The 21,815-nt window shown below is 44.2% G+C and overlaps 1 protein-coding gene across 3 annotated transcripts in view; it reads right to left on the reverse strand.

Moving 5' to 3' along the window:
* The window catches only part of Pcbp3 (poly(rC) binding protein 3), a 227,328-nt gene extending 208,473 nt beyond the window's left edge, over window positions 1-18,855 (reverse strand). For all 3 annotated transcript variants that reach the window (XM_076868081.2, XM_076868079.2, XM_076868082.2), the window contains exon 1: window positions 18,700-18,855. The gene's annotated coding sequence lies outside the window, so the exon portion shown is untranslated. The remainder of the gene's footprint in view (window positions 1-18,699) is intronic.
* Between the last annotated feature and the right edge of the window lie 2,960 nt (window positions 18,856-21,815).

The following is a 21,815-nucleotide window of genomic DNA, read 5'->3' on the forward strand; positions in this document are numbered from 1 at the left end:
CATGCTCTTCCTACTGGTGACTGACATAACCTTCACAGCAAGCAAGAGTCCAAAGTTGTACCATAGATTGCCATAGCTGGGGCTCTTGTCCTCAACCAAGCTTTCTGACCTCCTTCCTACCACCAAGAAGCTGAGGGACAGGGCCCACTTATGCCAGCAACTGTTCACTCCAGCTGGTGGGAGTCATATCCATGGCAAGGGAAGCTCTGTAGGCGCACTATTCTGAGGTGGGAGATCAAAACCAAATGACTTCTCAGGGTCCTTAGATTGCTAATGTCCTGTGGTTCATGACACCCTAAGTTACAAAATCCTGTCTTTTAGAAAGACTCACTCACTTTAACAAATTCTAGAGAATAAATCAGAAAGTTAATCTTATGGCATAAGGAAATTTTTTAGTGATGATCTGGAAGCCAAGAAAAGTATAATTGCTCAGAATTCCCTTCTCCCCAGATTCCCACCAGCACTCAACTGTTTTTCTACTAAGAACACTGCAGCAACACTCAGCAGGAGCAAATGAGCACACAACTCACCTGGCACCCAAACTCAGGCCTAAGTCCCGGCATGCCTCACAGGGAGTGGCTTACATAGCAGTGACAACCTCTCCATGAGCTCTGCTTCCAGACACCAGGTGACGACTTGTAAGTTCCCATCCAAGGGCTCCAACCTGCCAGACTGCACCAGACCTAGAGAAAGGCCCAATCTTACACAGACACAACAGGGGACACAGGAGAGGCTCTGAATAGCATATCAGATTATGGTGGGCTCCCTTGATTGAAACACAGAAACCTGGCAAATAGTCATCTCTTACAGATCATCTGCAGGGCTGGGAATATATAGCTCATTGGTGGCATGTTTGCCTAGCATACATGAGGCCTTGAGTTCAATCCCCAGTACCACCAAAAACACCTGGAATCTGAAACCCTATCAATGAACTATGACAACTCCACTGGAGACCATTATCTAATAATCTTTCATCTTGAACCAATGTTTTACCCATGCATAGCTTTTGCAACAAAAAACATCAGTCAGTTTGGAAAACAGGTCCACCGAGTGACTCAGATCTTCTGATGTTAACACATGTCAACATAAATGTCTAAAACTCACACTTATTAAAGAACCACTAACCTCATCCTAGATGTCTATAAGTACTGGGAAGCCATCAAGCTCACCACAGCAGAGACAAGTTTTCCAAAATTCCAACTTTGGCCTGAAAACTCAAATTTTATCATTTGCAACAAACAAAGGCAGTTATTTCCTTTGAAGTAAGAGGTTCACATAGTTCAATTTCCAGACACTGCCAAAAACACATGGCTGAGCAGCCAGTTTGTCAGTTATTCCTCAAAGTAAAAATGGCATTCCATGGGAAAGAGGAGCTAGTTTAGTTTCCAACCCAACGAAGACACAAGCACTCTCCCTTGAAACAACTGCTGTGTTCCACTGGCAGAAGTACATTATGCAAATTCCAACTCCATAATATTCTAACAATATTAAAAAGAGGTGCTTTTTGAGTCCACTTTTCATTACTACAACAAAGTGCCTGGAGCTAGGTAACTCTGCAAAGAAAACAGGTTTGTTTGGCTCACAGTTTTGGAGGCTAAAAGTCCAAGACTGGACAACCCATTGGTCCCCCAATGGTAATAGCCTAACAGCAACAGCATCAGGATGGTGGGAGCCACATGGAAGGGCACAATCGTATCAGCAGGCAGGAAGCAGGAAGGCAGACCAAAGACCAGGCTCAGGCCTTTACAACACCTCCCCCTCACAAGAACAAACACAGAGCTCCACAGGAACTACTATCTATGAATACCCACATGACATGAGGACCGCCCACTAGGCTCTGCCTCTTAGCTATCCCACCACCTCTACATGGCCAAACTGAGGACCAAGCCTCCAACACATGAAGCCCTGGGGGACAAAACAGTGCCAAACCATCCAACTAGTTCAAGGGTCAAATTTCAATAAAATCAATTCTTATTGCTTCATTGGAACAGTCTTAAATGGTGCTGGCTTTTTGAACGTACGTGGGTAGCAATGAAGAGCATCGTGACTGTCAATAGAGCATGGGGTACTGCCATCTTGGTTTCTGCTAAAGTTCCTGTCACCACTTTTCAATAAGGTAAAAATGATATAATGCCACAATGCCATTATAAACACAGTCTGACCTTACAAGCACCCTAGAAGGTTTTCAGGAAATGTTTGTTTGAGTACCAGGATTGAACTCACTGAACCACTTAAGACCTTAAGTTGCTGAGGCTGGCTTTGAACTTGTGATCCTCCTGCCTCAGCCTCCCAAGTTGCTGGGATTTCAGGTGCAAGCTACCATACATGGTTCCAGGGAATTCTGAGAATCCATATATTAAGGAGTCCTACTGACTGGTATGTATGACAGGGGTAAGAAGAGGGAGAGTCCAAGTTCTGCCTTCACCTATACTTAAACTGTGCCCATCCCTGAGCCATCCTTAATGAGCATTCACAAACCAGAGCCACCTGACCACTCATCCTATTTGCTGCCCTCTCTGGGTTGCATTTGATCCTCTTTTCAGTAGTGACTTGCAAGCTCCCTTCCAGTCTGATATTCCAATCTGATCCTTACCTAACGGGCACTGCACGTAAGAGGACTAGGTCCTCTCCTGTGGGCTTCCTTGACAGCACATACGTGTCTGTGGGGGCATGCATACCTGAAGAAGATCTGTCCCTGCAATGAGAATGCGGAGCAGACAAGCTGTTCTCCAGATGAAAGTTTTGTGGTCCTTGCCAAAGACAGCAGAACAACAGGGACATCCCATAGGCTCCAGGGCATCCCTATAAGCCCAGGAGAAGTTGTGCCTAGACAATGCAATGATACCCAGGGCAAGAAAAACAGGGATGATGAGTGCCATGTGAAGCATGTCCAAAACAAGAAGCCCTGTGAACATTCAAATGTGCCAGGGGAAGCGGGGATGCTATGTGGGGGCTGCACCCATCTACAGCAGGTAGGGAAAGAGCCAACCATGGGTCACAGCCCATTGTAGGAATCGAGGGTTGACACCATTTGAACCAGCTATCCCACTCCTTGGCTTATACCCAAGGGACTTAAAATCAGCATGCTATAGTAAAACAGCCACATCAGTGTTTATAGCAGCTCAATTCATAGTTTATCAATAGATAAACTATGGCACCAACCTAGGTAAACTTCAACAGAAAAATGGATAAAGAAAATGTGGCTACCTCAAGGTGACCCATTTATCAGTAAGCAAAGTAACTCACTTGATTACTGTCTGTTTAATTTTGAGATAATTCATCATGTCAAAATTTTGAGGTAATTCATCAAGTCAAAACAATTCAGTGCCGGTTTAATCAAATAGGTATGGAAGACGTCAGTAAGCAAGAAATAAGGTTGCCAGTCAGACGTAGCTTGTACCCTCCAAAGATTCATGTGCTGGTAGCTAATTCCTCAGGAAGGCAATACTACAAGGTAGTGGGACCTTGAAAAGGTGGGGCCCAGTAGGAGGCCCTTAGATCTTTGGGAGTGTAAAGTAGTCATATGTGGCCCCTGAGATCTCTCAAAAGGGCTCTTATAGGGGCTGGGGTTGTGGCTCCATGGCAGCGCACTTGCCTCACTTGTGTGAGGCACTGGGTTCAATTCTCAGCAGTTCATAGGAAAATAAGTGAATAAAATAAAAGGTCCATCAACAAATAAAATATATATATATTTAAAAAAAAGGGGGGGGGGGAGCTGTTATAAAAGGAGCAGGCCTGCCTCTCTTGTCTTCTCTGGCCTCTTGGTTGAGACATGACCTGCTTGCTCACAAACACACTCCTGTCATTCTTATCTGCACCATTAGAAGATGCAGCCAGGGATGACCCCTGCCACAGAATCTGCACTAGTCCATTTGGGCTTGAACTTCCAGAACTATGAGCTGAATGACTCTCCTTTTCTCCACAAGCACGCTGTGTCAGGTATCTATAGTAACAAAATGCTGATTAATACAATAGTTCTATTATAAAATCTCACATGTTCAAAATTCCACAAAATTCCAAACTGTCAGGGACACCAAGTACTATGGACAACTGCTAGCTGTCACGCCACAGATACTGTAAGCTATGCTCTCTAGAAGTTTCGTCACTATGGACAGTTTCTGACTTGCTTAAAGATAACTAGGAATAAATTTCTGGAACATTACTTGCTATGTTTTGAATACAGGTATATCCCCCAAAAGTCCATGTGTTGAAAGAGCAAACTACACCATGACACTATTGGGAGGTAAAGGAACTTTAGGAGGTGAGGTCTAGCAGAAGGTCCCTAGATCACTGGTGGTATACCCTCACAGGGAACTGTGGATCCCAGGTCCCTCAGTTCCTCTCTGCTTCCTAGATCAAATTGTTAGCAGTTTGCTCCACCGCTTACTCCTAACACAAGGTACCCTGGTCACAAGCATAAAGTCATGGGGCAACCCAATATTGGACTGGAACCTCAGAACCATCAGTCAGAATAAATCCTTTCCTTTATAAGTTAATTGCCACATGCATTTCATCTATGGTAATGCACAGCTGACTCACAGCACCCAGCTCAGTAACACTCAGGGTGCGCACTCTCAGGACTGCTTCCCTCCTCCACGCTGTTCCTGAACTGGCTCGACATGGGAGAGTATGAGCACTTGGCCTCAAAGGATAAACTTAGTGGGCTGAGTAAATTATTTATCCCCTAAAAGTACTTCAGAATGAAATAATAATGTCTTCTCTACCCAAAAAGCCTCACCATTGAACATGTTTGCATGTCAGTCATCTCCTTTCACTTCCAGAACAGCCCCAAGAGAGGTACTTGTGTCTGCCTTTCCTCAGCAGAAACAGACCCAGAGCAAGAAGAGCTTCTGCAAACCTCCCACATCACCACAGTCTGGAGTCAAACCACTGTCTTCACCAATTTACATTCTACCCTATTCCAAAAGAAGTGAAGTATCTTGTTTTCCTTGCCTATAAAAGATCAGAAATGGCTTGATTTCCTCATGTGAATGCAGGTGAAACGAGAAAGGACAGACAACCAGGCCTGCCCAGAACTGCACAAGTACACTGCTTCACTCCCAAGCAGTGAAGAGTCAGAAAGAAGTAGAAAATGGGTCAAATAATTCCCAAAGAAAGAATTTAGATCATAAATTTTCCTCTTTTAAATTCTCTATCATTAATTCAGAGATGAATTAATACAGAAATGGACTCTTTGAAGAGGAGTGTTGCCAAAATAAAAACCATTGTTAGGCGGGTGGTGATGAAACCTACTTCATGCTGCAAAGCATTTGGCAAAACTATTACCCCAGCCCCTCAAAGCAGACCATGCACGTGCCCAACCTCCAGTCACAGAGAGAAGAAATGGGAACGCCAGCCCTCTGGGAGACTAGTACCCACTCTGCTCAGCTGAGCATCACAGAGACAAACTTAGGCCAAAACTGACCAATGTGAGAGAGACAGAAAAGAGTATAGAGACAGTCCAGAAATATGAGCCTCATCAAGTGGAAAAGCCACCCCTTATGCCCTGGGAGAAAAATATAAACCCACAAATGTCTAAGTAGCGAAGACCCATGGAGACTCCTCAGCTCAAAAGAGGGCTCAGCTGTCCACACTAGTGAGTTTTCAGGGCTCCCTCCCACCCTTCCACACTACTGTGAGTCAGACACTGAGAAGCCAAAAGGGCTGAACCTTAAAGTTGAGAAGCGAGCTAGCCCTCCAAGACGCAGCAGTTTGTTCTATTCCTTTAGATGGCCTCAGGCTTAATAGCTTAATGTGGCTCCTTTAACACTAAAGAACATCGGAAAACCATTCTAAAAATAATCATTCTAAGTCTCAAATTATCCCTGAAAATGATTCTGTAAATACAATGTCTAGCACACATGAAGAAATTAGACACCATGAGGAAAAACACAGTGGAAATCACAGAAAACAAAACAGCCACAATGACACAAAAAGTTGGAATCACCCCATAGACTATCAAAAGAACCACACTTTCAACAACAAAAATTCAGAGAACCCAATTAAAAATGGGCAAAAGATGAATAAACATTTCTCTCAGAAGACATGCTAATAGCTAATTAGCAGATGAAAAGATGCTCAATATTACTAATCTCTACAAAAATGCAAACCAAAATCTCAATGAGATACACTTCGTGCCCAAAGTTGTGGTTATTATAAAAAAGAAAAAGAAAAAAAAAAAAGTCCCAGAAAGTAGCAAGACAAGGATGTGGAGAAACTGGAACTTTTGTATATTGCTGATGAGAATAAAAAATGGTGCAACTACTAAGGAAAAGATATGGTGGATTCTCAAAAAATAAAACAGAATTAGCATATGATCTAGCAATCACATTTTTGGGGTATGCATACAAATGAAGTAAAAGCAGAAACTCAAATAGTTGTATATTCATGTTCACAGCAGCATTAAATATGTTTAAAGAACTAAAGGAAACCATATCTAAAAGATAGAAATCATCAAGAATCCATTAAAAAAAATGTTATAGCTAATAAGTCCCTTGCACATGGACTGGGAAACTTAACATTGTTCAGATGACAATATGCTATGTTCTAGTCCATTCTGTGTTGCTGTAACAAAACACCTCAAGATGGGTAACTTCTAAAATAAAGAGATTTGTTTGGCTCATGATTCTGATGACCAGAAGGTCCAAACAATATATAGCCAATGTCCTGGGGTCTCCCTAGCTGTGCCACAATGTGGCAGAGAAGCAGAAAAAGAACTTGTCACATGCAGAAGGGACATATGAGTAAACAAGGAAGCAGGAGAGATTCAGAGCGATGTCAGATTATCTTATAACAATCTGCTCTTGCAGAGATATCTTCAAGACTAAGAAAGCACACCAGGAAAAAGAGTGTAAATCCCTCTTAAAGATCCAATCACCACCTAGTAGGCCCTACCTCTTAAAGGTTGAACACCTCTCAACACCATTACACTGGGGGCCAAATTTCCTTTGGGAGACAAAACACATCCAAGCCAGGAATGATGGTGCACACCTGTAATCCCAGAGACTCAGGAGGATGAGGCAAGAAGGTCAAAAGTACAAAGCCAACCTCAGCAATTTAGTGAAGCCCTAAGCAATTCAGCAAGACCCTGTCTCAAAATTTAAAAAATTTAAAAAAAGAACTGGAGATGTGGCTAAGTGGTTAGGTACTAAGTGGTTAAGTGTTCAATCCTTGGTACCAAAAAAAAAAAAAAACCACACACACATCCAAACCATAGCACTCTCCAAACTGATCTTCAGATTCAAATGCAATCCCTATCAAAATTATAGCTGCCTTTTTTTTTGGCAGAAATTGACAAATTAATACTAAAAATCATATGGTAATGCAAGGGACAGGAACTGCCCAAACAATCTTAAGAACAAAGTTGAAGGACTCATGTTTCTCAAGCTACAATAATCAAGACTGTGTGAAGCTATCAAAAAGATAGACCTGTAGGTCAATGAAATAGAATTGAAGGTCTGGAAATCAACTCATATTTCATGATCAATTTTTTTTTTATATTTTTAGCTGTAGAAGGACACAATATCATTATTTTATTTATTTTTTTATGTCATGTTGAGAATCAAACCCAGTGACTCACACATGCTAGGCCATGGATTAAAGAAGTGCTATACCCCTGAGCCACAATCCCAGTCCATGATCAATTAATGTTTGACACAGGTGCTAAGACCATTCAATGGGGAAATAGTCTTGTCAACAAATAATACCTGGGCAATTGGATAGCCAACACGCAAAACAATGAAGTAAACATCCTCCTCCCTCACTGTGGGAGACCAACCTCCCAAGTGACAGAGTCAACTCCCCTGCTGGGCGATATGGCAGTCAGGCACCCATGCTGCTAGACTGCCCTGTTCTTGTAGGATTCGAGGGACTTGTGTCTTCCTGCCCAGGCTTGTCTTTCTTATAGCCCCATGGGTGGAGCTATGCTCACCTGTTCTTTTGTAATATAACCCCTTGCCCTATTTAGGATAGAATCTTCCATGGAAGTGCCTTGTGTGTGTCCCCTTCTCTTACTGTGCCCTCAGTTGTGGCCTACCCAGAAGTCAGTCAACCTGCTGACAGTGGACATCATGAAGTTAGACTCAGGCCCCTGAAACCTGACCCCTTGTCTCATTTGAATAGCTTCTCCTCAAAAAAAGGGGTCAGCGTGTGCTCTCTCTCTCTTCCTGCAGACCCTTACATCAGAGAAGCCATCAAAGCGACCCCAATAAAAAAGGTATTTGTGTCTCTTGTGTGGTTATTTTGCACAGCCCAGTTAGCCCAGTTTAACTGGAGTGACCCCTGAGCCTTTTAGTAGCGAGAACAGAAATTCAGCACCTCACACCATATATAAGAACTAACCAAACTAACCAGCCACTGGAGAGGCTGAGGGAGGAGGAGGAGGGGTTAGCTACAGCCTGGGCAACGTCGTAAGACCCTCTCTCAAAAAAAAAAAAAAAAAAAAACACAATAAAAATCTAAATTTAAGAGCTAAAAATATAAAACTCTCAGACTAAAATGGAGGTGTCAATCATCATGACCTGGGATTAAGCAATGTGGTCTTCTTGATTGCTTTTTCGTTTTCTTGTGGTGCTGGGATGGAATCCATGGCCTCACACATGCTAGAAAGCACTCTACCACTCTACCAGCTATAGCCCCATCCCAACAAACTTGTTTTAAATGTAACACTTAAATCACAAGCAACAAAATAAAAAGTAAACTGGATTTCATCAAAATGAAAACCTTTTGTGCATCAAAGGACACTATCAAGAAAGTAAAAAGACTGCTTAGGGTAGGAGGGGAAATATTTGCAAACAATGTATCTGATAAAGAACCAGTAGATGGAAAATATAATGAACTCCTACAACTCAAGAAAAAGAAGACAATAAAATTTTAAAATAGACAAAGAATCTAAATAGCCATTTCTCTAAAGAAGGTATACAAATGGCCAATAGGCACACGAATGCTCAACATTCATCATTAGGAAAATGCTGGCCAGCACCACAGTGAGATACCGCTTCCCACCCACTGGGATGACTATCATCAAAGACACTGGAAAATAAGAAGTGTTGGAGAGGATGTGGAGAAACTGGCTTCCCACACTTTCCTGGTAGAAATGGGATGGCATCTTTATATAACTCTTTGGCAATTAATCAGAAAGTTTAACAAAAGTTACCATATGACCATCAATTCTACTACTAGGTATAAACCAAGAACTAAAAACATAGATTCCTACAAAAACTAGTACGTGATTGTTTATAGCACATAGGCACATGTTTCATGATGGCCAGAAAAGGGAACAACCCAAATGACATCTGCTGAACAAACAAATGTCACATGTCCATATAATGGTATGTCATTCAGCCACAAAAAGGAATGAAATACTTACTGACACATACTAGAACATGGACAAAGCTTGACCATATTCTGCCAAGTACAAGAAGCCAGAGACAAAAGGTCATATGTTATATGACTCCATATGAAATGTCCATAATGGGCAAATCCTTAGAGATAGAAACTGCAGAGGACTGGGGAAAGGAGGTACGGGGTTACCATAAATGCATGCCATTTCTCTTTAAGATGATGAGAATGTTCTGAAATTAGGTAGCGGTGATGGTTGCACAACCATATGCATATACTAAAGCCACTGAGTTGTATACTTTAAAAGGGTGAATTTTATGGTATGCTAATTACATTTAAGTTTTTTAAGTTGAAATAGAAACATTTTTAGGAAAAAAAATACTGTTGACCAGCTGTACAGAAATCTCTAAAGAAGGCTCTTTGGGCAGAAGAGAAACGATCCCAGGATGAAAGTCAGAAATGTCTGAGAGCAATGAAAGGATAAAAATGTGAACAAATCTAAATGAACATTTGCTTTTAACATTATTGTTCATATATGCAGTTAAAACCAATACTATAAACATAATAAGACTGTTAATATCGTTTTGCCGAACTTAAGAGAACATAGGAAATTACATGCACGGCAACAAGCACATCTGTGCCTGGAGGGTGAGAGAAGCCCAAGTGCTCCAGAGGAAGGGAGGGTGCCACAGTGTGCCTGAAGAAGCTACCAGCATATCATCTAACTCACGGTGACCACTATGAACAAGAAAAATAGAGTCTGACCTCTAATCCCTGGAGAGGACGGAAAATGGGATGATTGTTTTTAACACAACATCAATTTAAAATAATGCAAGAAAGGAGAACAATAAACAGAAAATGTAAGAAAAATACATAATAGGATTGTGGATTTCAACTGAAATGTATCAGTAATTACATTCAATGTAAATGAATTGAATGTTCTAACAAAAAGATAAAATTGTCAGATTAGAAGAAAACATCTAATATACTCCTTTCTCGAAAAAGAGATATCCAAAGTATAACACTATAGTAACGTTAAAAGTAAAGTGATGAAAAAGAAAGATATTTTGAAAATATGAGCTTGAAAAGTCTGGTCTGGCTTTATGAACATCAGACATACCCCCATAAAGACAAACATGCATTACTAAGGATAAAAGAGAACATTCATGCTGATTACTCAATTCATGAGGAAGACACAACAATTTTAAATTGCATGCCCCTAATAACACGGCCTCAAAATATACAAATAAAAATTGACAGAACTACAAGGAGAAATAAGACAAATCCAAAATCATAAAGAAATTGTATAATTATCTTACTAACATACAAGAACTAAACTTCAACCAATAAGAAAACAGATCTGAGTAATACACTTATCAACTTAGCTAAATAGAATATATAATACTTTCAACCCAATTCTTTTCAAGCAGCTCACAGAAATATCTACAAAAAGTTTATCAGCAAATTTCAAAGAATTAAAATCATGGCAAGATCTTTGGGCAATGTAATTTTGCTGGAAAACACAAGGTTAAGAAAATATTCAAATGTTTAGAAATTTTAAACTATTCTAAATTACCTACAAATAAAAGGAAAAATCATAATGGAAATTAGAAAATACATTAAACAATAATGAAATGTCTCAAATCAATCGCTGTATAATATGGTTCAAGTGTTATCTATAAGGAAATACATCACCTTTAAGTACACATACTAGAAAAACAAAAAAGCTGCAAATTAATAAACTGAATATTCAGCTCAGATTATAAAGAGGACAGCCACAAGAAAGGAAAATCATCACCAGTTTCTCTGATAGGCTTACATGCAAACATTCCAACGCATCAGTCATCAAGACCAGCCAGACAGTACAGGAACAGGCAGCATGACCACGTTATGTTTATACACTGGTCATCAGCGGGTGACAGATTTTCTTTTTGACTGTCCAGATTTTTATTTTGCTTAGGATGCTAGTCTTTATTTTAGAAATATTCCAAATAAACAACGATTACTTTAGGATTACAGAAATATTTTTGAGTTAATAATTAATATTTGTCTGACCTCTCATCTTTATGATGTCAGCTAGCTAATAAATGGCAAGAAGAAAAGAATAAGGCTGGCTCAGAACAGCCATTTTGTCTGAGTAACGCAAGGCCACGAGGCCTCTGTGTCTCAGTATCTCTATTTCGTTGACTAAGAACAAGGAAAGGGTGGAGAGGAATGGAAAAAGATTTACAAAGATAGGGATGTGATAACAGCAATTTATAAGCCTTTTCCCAAACATTAAGAGAGCAGTCTCACACACAAACATGTCTATAAATAGAATCCATATTGCACTTTAATGAATAATTTAAAAGCACTTTGAAAACAGGGTTAAGAAAATAGGAACCTAAATGCTCAAAAATCAATAGTTTTGTCCCATCCCAACCTGGCGAGTTATAGAAATAGACATCCAACTTTTACATTATTTTTTAGAAATGTTGGAAGCTGGATAGGCTAAGTACCAAGAGGCTTAAAAACATTTGCAAGCGTTGGCCTAATAGTTATGTCTTTAGAAATTTATCCTCCAGAAGATCAGCAGGAAACATGCTGATATTTATATAGAATATTTACCAAAGCATTATTTATGATGGTGCATATCTTAGAGCAATAAAAATGTTCAGCTATATTGAAGTGGCTCAATAAACTTGGACACCCATGGCATAGTATGCAACCATTCAGGATAGCATGTCAGAAGAATGAAAGATGACAGAAGGAAGCACCACAAGCTAGTAAAAGTCTGGTCTGGATATTTTTATGCTTTATTTTTTATTTATTTACTCGTTTGTTTTTGATGCTGAGACTGAATACAGGGCCTTGTGCGTACTAAGCACATGCTCTACCACAAAGCTATCTCCTGAGCTCAAACGAAAATATTCATTTATAAAATACATCATGGAATGAATCCCAACTTTAGGATATGCATATCATGCATATATGTAGGAAAAACACTGGATATCTTTGTATGGTAAGATTTTGAATGATGTTCATCTTCTTTTTTACTTTTCTGTTTGCTCCAATTTTTCTACTGAAAACATTTGTATTACTTCTAAAAATGTTTTAAAGGATAAAATACATGACAAACTGATTACCTCATAGATCTGAACACTGTTCACCAATCCAAATCCACTTCTAGTGAGAGCACTGGGAGGTCACAGAGATCCACACATTAGCTGTGCATTGCTGCATAGCAAGTTATCACTAGTGCAGCTCCTTAAACAGGACACAGTTGTTATCTCACAGTCTCTGAGTCAGGAAGCTGAGCAGCTTGCAGGTCCCCTGCCTGGGGTCCCACAGGCTGCAGTCAGGGTACTAGCCAAGCTGTGTGCTCACATGAAGGCTTGACTGATAGAGTTTGCCATGGTGACTGACAGAATTTGTGTCCTTGCACCATAGGCTGATTGTCCCCTGCTTCCTACTGTCAGTCCTTGGAGTCCACCCTCAACTCCCAGAAGATACCCAGTTTCTAGCCATATGTGCTTCCACAACATGGCCCCTTACTTCTTCAAACCACAAAGAGAGTCTGTAAATCAAATATCCTAGCATGACAGGACTTTATATATAAGAGGCCTAAACTCAGGGGTTCACCTAATCTTGGACTTATCTCCACAACAATGAGCCAAAATAAACCTCTCTTTACTCTTTAGTGACTTACGTGAGGTATCTCATCATAGTAATGCAAAGCGGACTAACCAGACCATTTGTTCACAACAAACACAAGCTACCTAGGCTACCTAGCTTCACATTCTAATGGCACCTTGATGATCAACACACTTGAAAAATCTATGGACAAGACCTGGAAGGCAGTACAGGACAGGCTTGGGCCCACTCTGTAGCACGGACATCAATTAGCCTGCCCAATATGAGGAATATTATCAAGAGTGACCTGTGTTCAGTTTCCTATACTTTGGTACATGGAAGACTCCACCCCATTTAAAACCAAGTGTGCCAGAATGAGTCCTTCTGGCCAGTGAAATGTGAGCACATAGACCAGTAGCCCTTCCAAAACAATTACATACTCATGTAAAAGTCTCCATTTTCTAAAGAGTCCAGACTAAGACCATTAAGACGCAATTTTCCAAATTTTCAGAGAACTAAATATCCTCCCTTTAAAATCTATCAGAAATGATAAAGCACCCTCTTGACACCAAAGCTGAATGAGTCACTGTGGGAATAGGCCAGCATTGGCCAGCACCCTCAAAAGACTGTGCATGAACTCCAAGTAAAATACTAGCATATGAAATCCAACAGAACCATTTAGTGTAGCATATCTTGACAAAGTACAGTTTACCTCAGGAAATCAATGGTAACTTAAAATTAAAAGATTAAAATACTTCATCTCAGCCACAGTTTAAAGAAGAAAAATATTAAATTATATAAATAAATATAGAAAAACATTGGATAAAAATTTATGATTTTTTTTTTAAAAAACTTCTACTGTGGCTCAGTGGTAGAGTGCTTGCCTAACATGCATGAGGCACTGGGTTTGATCCTCAGCACCACATAAAAGTAAAATAAAGGTATTATGTCCATCTAGAATTTTAAAAAAAGCTTCTATCAAACTACTAGTAGATGAAACTATCCATAACCTAACAAAAGGAATCTACCAGAACACAAAAGCAAAGTTCACAATTAAGGATTTAATAGGATTGCCTTTCAAGTGAAAAACAATACAATGATATTCTTACCCAATTTCTACGCTACTTTGTTTAGTGGTGCAAGTAAAGTAAATAAAACATAAATAACAGCTTAAGGACTAGGAAGAAAGAAATTATTATTGTGTACATAGAGAATCAGGAAACTGATTCGTACCATTTGTGAAATTTGGTACATTTCAAAGGCAGTATTAAAGATCACTGGGAAAGGATGGTATTCAATAAAAGTAATTGGAGAAAATTTGGAAAAATTCTACAACTGGATCTCTAGCTCATACCCCATACAAAAATAAGTTCCAGGCATAATATAAAAGAAAATATTTAAATTTTTTTAAGGAAAAGCATATCTTGCAACCTTAAAGTAATACAAGATTTCTCAAATAAGACTCAATAACCACAAATCATAAGGAAAAGATTGACAAATTTAACTACATTAAAATTAACATCTGTTCATCAAAAGAGAATTTTTTAAAGGATAAAGAATAGGACACAAATAGAATTCAGAATATATAAAGAACTTCTAAAAAGCTACAAAAAAGAAAAATGAGACAACAGATGAACAAACAAGATGAGATTACAAAGTAAATGAGAGGAAACCCAAATGACCAAAAAAAAAAAAAAAAAAAGGATGAAAAATCCTGAAACTCACCAGTAATCAAGGAAATGCAAATTAAAACAGTGAGATATTTCATACCTACCCAATTACAACAATTAAAACACTTAAAGATACAAAGGATTAGTGTGAATGAGAGGCAACAACAGCAATGGGGTTGTGACCCCCATGATCCTAGCTGTATGTACCTGGTCTCTCCCCCAGTAGTCAGCAGAGAGGAAATGTGAGCCAAAGGAACATGAAAGTCAGCAAGGGCAAGGCTGGGCAGACCACTGGCAGGAAACTGAGGTGGAGCTCAGGTCAGAAACGACAGCATCATATTTCAATCTTGCCCAGGAGGTAAAACTGGGGCTCAGAACCATATTTTGCCAACTGTGGCAAACACTCTCAAACAGCAGCTGAGTTATTTTGATCATCTAAAGTCAATTTGATTGTGTTATTTCCTCCTCAAATTTTCCAGCCAGGACTGCACAGAGCAGAATTCCAGTGTGTACCAGTTTCCTACTGCTGCTGGAACTCATTTCCACAAACTTAGTGACTTAGCACAACACATATTCATCTTGCAGTTCTGGAGACTCTAGGAGAGAATCCATCTTCTTGCCTTTTCCAGATGCTATACACATTTCTTGTCTCGTGATCCCCTTCCATCCTCAAAGCCAGCAAAGACAACTAAAATCCTCCCTTCATATCACTCTGACAGTGACACTTCTGCCTCCCTCTTCCACATTTAATGACCCTTGTGATTAGTGAGCCCATCCAGACAATCGAGGATCCCAAGATCATTTCCCTATTTAATATCATCTGGTGAGCAATCTGATTCCATCTACTATCTTAACTTCCCTTGCCAAGTAACTGACACATCACGTTTTCTGAGGATTAGGATGTGGACAGCCTTAGAACACCATCACTCTACCTATAGACAATCCTTGCTCCACTTTCCCCCCTCATCCCTACAGGGTTCCAACTCCTTCACACCTCCACTCACACCTCCAGCATCTGTACCACCACACACTCTGTTCCCCAAGTACAACAATCTTCTCATCTTTATCTAATCAATTTTTATATATCTGTACACAATTATAATTCATCCTCTAGGGCTCATCCCAACGGTTGCCTCCTCTCTGAAGGAGATCCCCAGTCTAATCACTCAAAGCCCCAACACTCTCACTGGACTTTCTGTACATCCCAACTGCAGCACTTTGTGCCCCTGAAACCATCTGTTTTCAAGCCCCTCTCAGTCCAACTGGTGGGCCCTTCAATGACAAGAACAGGCCTCATTCCCTGAGGTTCCCATGTCACAGCAACTAGCAAAGGAGACACTCAGAGTGTTCCTGAATCCTAAGTGACATTTTGCTGAGTTTCCTCAATAAAAAAGATGTTACAAATAAACTGGACTAAGTGTACAGCAAGTAGGGCCAAGGAATTAGTTCAGATAATCATACCAATAACACTTCAATCACCCACTGCTTGGCTTAATATGAAATCCACTATCATGTGGAAGAATCTCTGTACCACAAGCAAGACCATTTCTATTGCTAACCTGTGGGGCCATTCTAAACTAACTGATAAAGTTAACCCCATGAGTAATAAAGTATTTATCAGAAATTATTTATATTCCTCAAAATTATACAAAAGAACTGACACTGCTCTAACAGCAGAAATGTCTGGCAACCACCAATAAGCCACCACATACCCAGCCTTCTCCTGAAAAGGCTGGAGATGTGAGGGTGGAACAAATGGTGCTTTTTAGGGAGACAAATTGCCCCATGCACACAAATATACATGCATACTGCAATAAAGGGTTCTTTTTGTTAGAAGGTGGTTATTAAGAAAACAGTCTCATTTAATTTCAATGGCTTGTTACTTGATGTTCATACTTAAGCAAGAAAACTCCCCCTGGAGAGAAGAAAGACTAAGCAAAAGAAAGAGAATGCTGAGTCAGCACAATTACCAGCTTTTTTTAATAGAGAAAGAGAGAATGATATGGTTTGAGCGTTTTAAAGGCATTCTCCCATTCAGGTTCAGCAGAACTTTCCTGTTCAACTTTTCTTTTAAAATGTAAAATCTGAAATTAATTCTAAAACATACTCTAAAAATCAAATTTCACACTGGAAAGGAAGGGGTGAGAGGAAGAAATAGAAGACACCGATTCAGCACCATGGACAGTGGGCTCATACAGGGCCTGTGGGAGTCTTTGCCACTGGCACTAAAAGCTGAGGATGGACTTCCAATCTTTCAGTTATAAAGACCCCATTTGCCATCAAAACTCTTTCAAATCTTTATACTGAGCATCAATTGATTAAGTTTATAAAGTTTTATATATTCCAAAACATGAGTACTGAATTCACACTGTATAACAACAGAGTCTACACACAAGTGAAAAGGATACTACTCAAAGTGGAACACTCAGTAGTCCATGACTGCACTTGTGTCTGGAAACCCCCTGCCTGGTGACGGATCTCATATCTGAAGACACTGTCCCAAGCTTCTCCAGCCCCTCTCATGAACAATGATCCTCCAGAGTGCAGAATTTTGCAAACACTTCTAGAATCTACATTTCTCTGAGATGTTCTTAGTTGATTAATTGTTCTTGCAGATGAGAAGGTTGGCAATTAGTTCTCAACAAGGAATCAGGCCTGCACACCTCTTATGAGTAAGTCCAAAGAAGAGGAAGGGGCAACGGTTTGCTTCAGGAGGCAAGTTCAGTTTCAGAGGCATAGTGAGTGAAGGCCTAAAACAGAGGATCGGCTTGGAATGGAGGGACTGTATGTCATCTTTCTAGATTCAAAGGGCTGTTCTGCAAGGCTCTGCATCCACAGTTCCTTTTGGGGCACCACACACTATAAACCAACATACAGACTGAAGTAGACCTTCAAGTCCATGATCATGAGGGAAGGTCCCAGCTTTGGTCAACTTTTCCAATCTCCTAAAGAAGAAACATACTGACAATGTAGGGGAAAAAAATTGGAAAATACTAAGCAAAAAAGAAAAATAAAACACTTTCAGTAAACACTTGTAGGGACAATAAGAAAAAGGTTCCCTCTGCCAGAAAAGAAAGTACAGTGACCCAAAAAGAGGAACCTGCATCAGCATCAGAGGAACCTACCTCTTCCTTGGGAGGTCACCAGAAAGAGAGGAAAGAAAGGAGGGGGTCAGGGGAAGTAAAAAGGCAGCTGTTGGTGGCTCGGGAGACTGCACCCCACGCCCTGCATCCACCCACCCGTCGGAGGTTTTTCCTGAAATCTCTTCAAAAAAACATTTGTGCGGTTTTGAAACTAAGGCCTCCCGAGTCCAGGGCGACGACCCAGCCCAGGTCAATGATCCGCAGCGAGGAGCCTTACCGCTGACAACTTCCGAATTGGGGAGGACCGGAGGCAGGGCAGCCCAGGTCCTCCAGAGCGCGCTGCAGCTCGGTCCGCTCGCTCCCCGACACTGGGCGCCAGCTAGAGCCAGTCACCGCAGGACCCCTGCCCGGCCGGGCCCAGACCGAACGGGACCCCCGGGGCCCGACACGCGCTCAGGACCCCCGCTCTGCCGGGGGCCGCCCCGGACACGCCCGGCCCGCACCCTGCCAGCACCTGCACGGGCTTGGGACCCGCCATCCGCAGGACTCCAGCCCCGCGCCCGGACCTCGGCGCAGGACCCGGGAGCCCAGACCAGAACCCGGCCGGGGCGGGCGCCCTCGCCAGGACCCCGCCCCGTCGCGGACCTCCGTCCAGGACCCCGTCCGGGCCCGGAGTCCCCACCCAGGTCCCGCGCCCGGGACCCCGGCTCCACCGGATTCCGCCCGCCACGCGGAGCCCCTGTTCGGCCCCGGGCTCCCGCCCGCCCCCGACCCTCGCCCACCACCTGGGACCGCCCCTTGGCCCATGCCCCGGGACCCTGCTCAGCCTGGGACCCTCAACGGGCGCCAGGGGCCCTGCCCGCCCCGGCCCGGGGGAAGTTTGCCGGCCGCGGGCCTCAGGGTCCTCGGCCGCTGGCGGGGGCTCGTCCTCCCGGGACGCGGAGTGCGCTGTGCCCCGGCCCCGGCCCCGGCCCCGGCCACGGCCACTCACTCACCTGTCCCGCGGCGGGCGGCGAAGCCACCGGCCAGCGGCGGAGACCGGGCGGGGCGGACGCGTCGCCCGGGCAGGGCTGAAGCAGAGGACCTCGCTCGGCGCGGAGCCTGTGGAGACCGAGCGGCCACCAAGGCGCGGAGGGTGAGGGCTCCTCAGGGCTGAGGCGGCGGCAGCGGCTCCTCGCGCTCCAGCCCGAGCGTTGCGCGCGGCTCGGGCCCGCCCTCCCCTCGCCGCCGACCAATCCCGAGTCGCGCGCTGCCCCTGGCCCCTCCCCCTTCCAGAGGCAGGGCTCGCGAAAGCGGGCAACGCGGGCCAATCGGACGGCGGGACGGCGAGGAGGGCGGCCAATCCGCGCCCGGGAACCTCTCCAACACGAAGCCAACTAGCGTCCGGGGCGGGGCGGGGCCCGGGGATTAAGGGAAATCCCACCCAATGGCGGTCGGGGGCGGAGCCATTCTGGGGCGGGGCCCAAGACAGAGGCGGAGCGAAGCCATAGAGGGAAGAGGTGGGACCATAACGGGGAGGGGCCTGGGCGGGGCGACAAGGGCGCGGCCGGTGGCCGACCTCTGCAAGACGTAGGCGGCCTAGGTGGGGTGCGGCAGGAGATGCAACCTGGGTCCCCCCCCACACGCACGGGCCTGGGCTTGGGGGCGGGGCCACACGTGGTCTAGAGGGCGACGAGTGGATACCAAGAGGCCGCTCGGTGCGGGTTCCCAGGGTAGTCCCCGCGGCCTCGCCTCCAAATCCCCGCGGGTTTCAGGCGCGCTGCTGGCTCAGGCTGCAGCCTCTGAGCTCCGTGGGCCAGGGTCCTGCGGCGGTCAGTTGGATGCGCGGCCTTGGGTACCCTGCAGATCGGGTCCGGGACCCTAGCCCCCTCCCCGGGTATCCTTTCCTGCGCACGCGACCTCTACACCCCTGTTCGGCCCAGACTAAGGGCTGAACTTTGGCATGCTGCTCGCAGATGCCTGGGCCAGCATACCTGTCCATAGGTGGCTGAAGCTGTCTGAAGAGTTGGCTGCCTTGGCCGTCTTCAGGGAACAGAATGTTTTAGTACTTTTTATTTCAGGAGTCTTTGTCCGCTCTTCCTTGGCTGCGTTTTGCTTTGTTTTGTTTCTATTATGGTCATTTTCGTCAAACTGAACTCTCTCAGTGTCTCATTTGTGATCCTGGCCTATTATTAGCACATGCTTATTGCTTCCAGAGCAGCTCCAAAGGGAAAAAGCAGACACTCTTGCCTTGGGCAGAGGGTCGGGTGTGGTTCAGAGCCAAGAGTCCAGCCTTACTGTCTTCCTGAGGTCTTTGGCAAGGAGAAGGGCCAGACAGACACTAGAAGTCTCCAGGAGGTTGGGGACTTAGTACCCAAGTCCCCAAAAGCCCAGGCCACAGGCCTTGTGGGTAGAGGCCTGGGTGCCAGACTTTTTCCTCCACGGTAGCTTTAACAGAGTGCCCACTGGCAAAGTTGACTGAGAGACGGGGCAGGAGCATCTCCCAGCCATCTCTGTGGGAAGATGGGTGGCCTCTCCGTTACCTCTAGGCCTTTGTGAGCAGTGAACAGGTGGGCAGAGGCAGGAGGAGGTGGGATTCAAACTGAACAAACAAAACTATCATCCAGCCCAGAGACCTCAGACACTTCAGGCCACCCAGACCACCCGGTGAGGACAATAAGTGCCTTAAAGGCCTAGGACCCCCTGCTGCACTCCCTCCCTCCACCAGGGGTAAGAGGGCCTTTGAAGCTTGCCTGCCACTCCTGCCTGTCACAGCACTTTAAAGTTCTCTTCTTTCAAATACAGGAAGAGCCTCATAGACCTGAACCTCATTATGGTTCCTGAGCCCATGGGCACATCAAGAAACAGGTAGGGCTCAAGGACAGGTGTCTGTGGAATCCACTGGCAGGGACAAAGTTCTGTATTCCACATGAGATACAGGCCACAGTTACTGGGTGGGATGGGTAAGAAAAGTATATTCTCCTTTATCTTTAAATGTCACCTGAGTAATTCAAAGACAAACTTTAAAAAAAGAAAGGACCTGAGTAGGGGATGAAAAGAAGGTGTCCCTGAGGCTCCTGCCTGGAGAACCTGGATGTACATGTGGGTAGATTTCCAATCCTGTGCTTTAGGAAAACCCTTCCAATGGTAGGGAGGAGGACAAAGGAGGAGAGGGAGGCCTGATGGAGGGTCACCAGGAATGCTGGGAAAGGCTGCTGGGAACCAGGACCTTGGGATAAATGAACAAGAGAGGTCTGAGGTAGACCCCTCCCACAGGACTTGGGGCCAGGGACCCCCACTCCCAACCTCATTCGAGCCCAGGTCGCAAGGGTTCACAGCCCCTGATCCCATGTCCCTGCTGTCAGCCTCCCCAGGACTCTGCATGCAGAAGGGCTAGAGGGACCCTGGGGGTGTTCCTCTGGAGGCTGGGGCTGGGGTGGGACTCTGGGCAGAGTACTCTTATGCCCGAAGATTACAGGCTGCCAGCCTCCCACTCCCACCTTCCAGGAGCCAGGCTTCTCAGCTGCTGCATTGCCTCCTGGAAGGCACAGTTAGTCATTAGAAGAGTAATGATAGTGTTTTCAGGGCAGCGAGTTGGACCCTAACAACTTTCAATTATTTCCAGTTCCTGCCAACCCTGGGAAGAAAAAATGCAGATCATCTCATGGCCCCGCCCTTGACACACAAGACAAGCCCATCTGCTTCACTCTATCTCATCTCCACACTCTGAACCTGCAGCAAGGCAGCCCCCACCCAGGCTGGCAGCTGACATCCCACATCACCTCGCAAAGCACTTGCAATGCACAGTCTGTGCATCACCTCTGCCCCGCCCTCCCTGTGCTTCCGGCCTCGCATTATCCCTGAGAGTGCGCTGTCCACCCCTGCCGGCCTTCCCAGAAGTGCCCCCTGGAGCTCCTATTTATAAATGCTCCCTGTTGTCTTGTTGGGGGCGTGGAGAGCGGGAGGAAAGGAGCCTTATAATTATCACTGCTGGGAGTGATGTCAGACCAAGCCCTAGGAAGTCTCCAAGCTCTAGCTTGGCCTTCCTGCTTGTCACGCTTATCCCTGCCACCACAGAGTTGGGACATCTGGAGGGATGCGGGCGGGAGCCTTCTTTAGCTCCACGTTAGAT

This window comes from Callospermophilus lateralis, chromosome 10, assembly GCF_048772815.1.
Source record: "Callospermophilus lateralis isolate mCalLat2 chromosome 10, mCalLat2.hap1, whole genome shotgun sequence".
Classification (NCBI taxonomy): Eukaryota; Metazoa; Chordata; class Mammalia; order Rodentia; family Sciuridae; genus Callospermophilus; species Callospermophilus lateralis.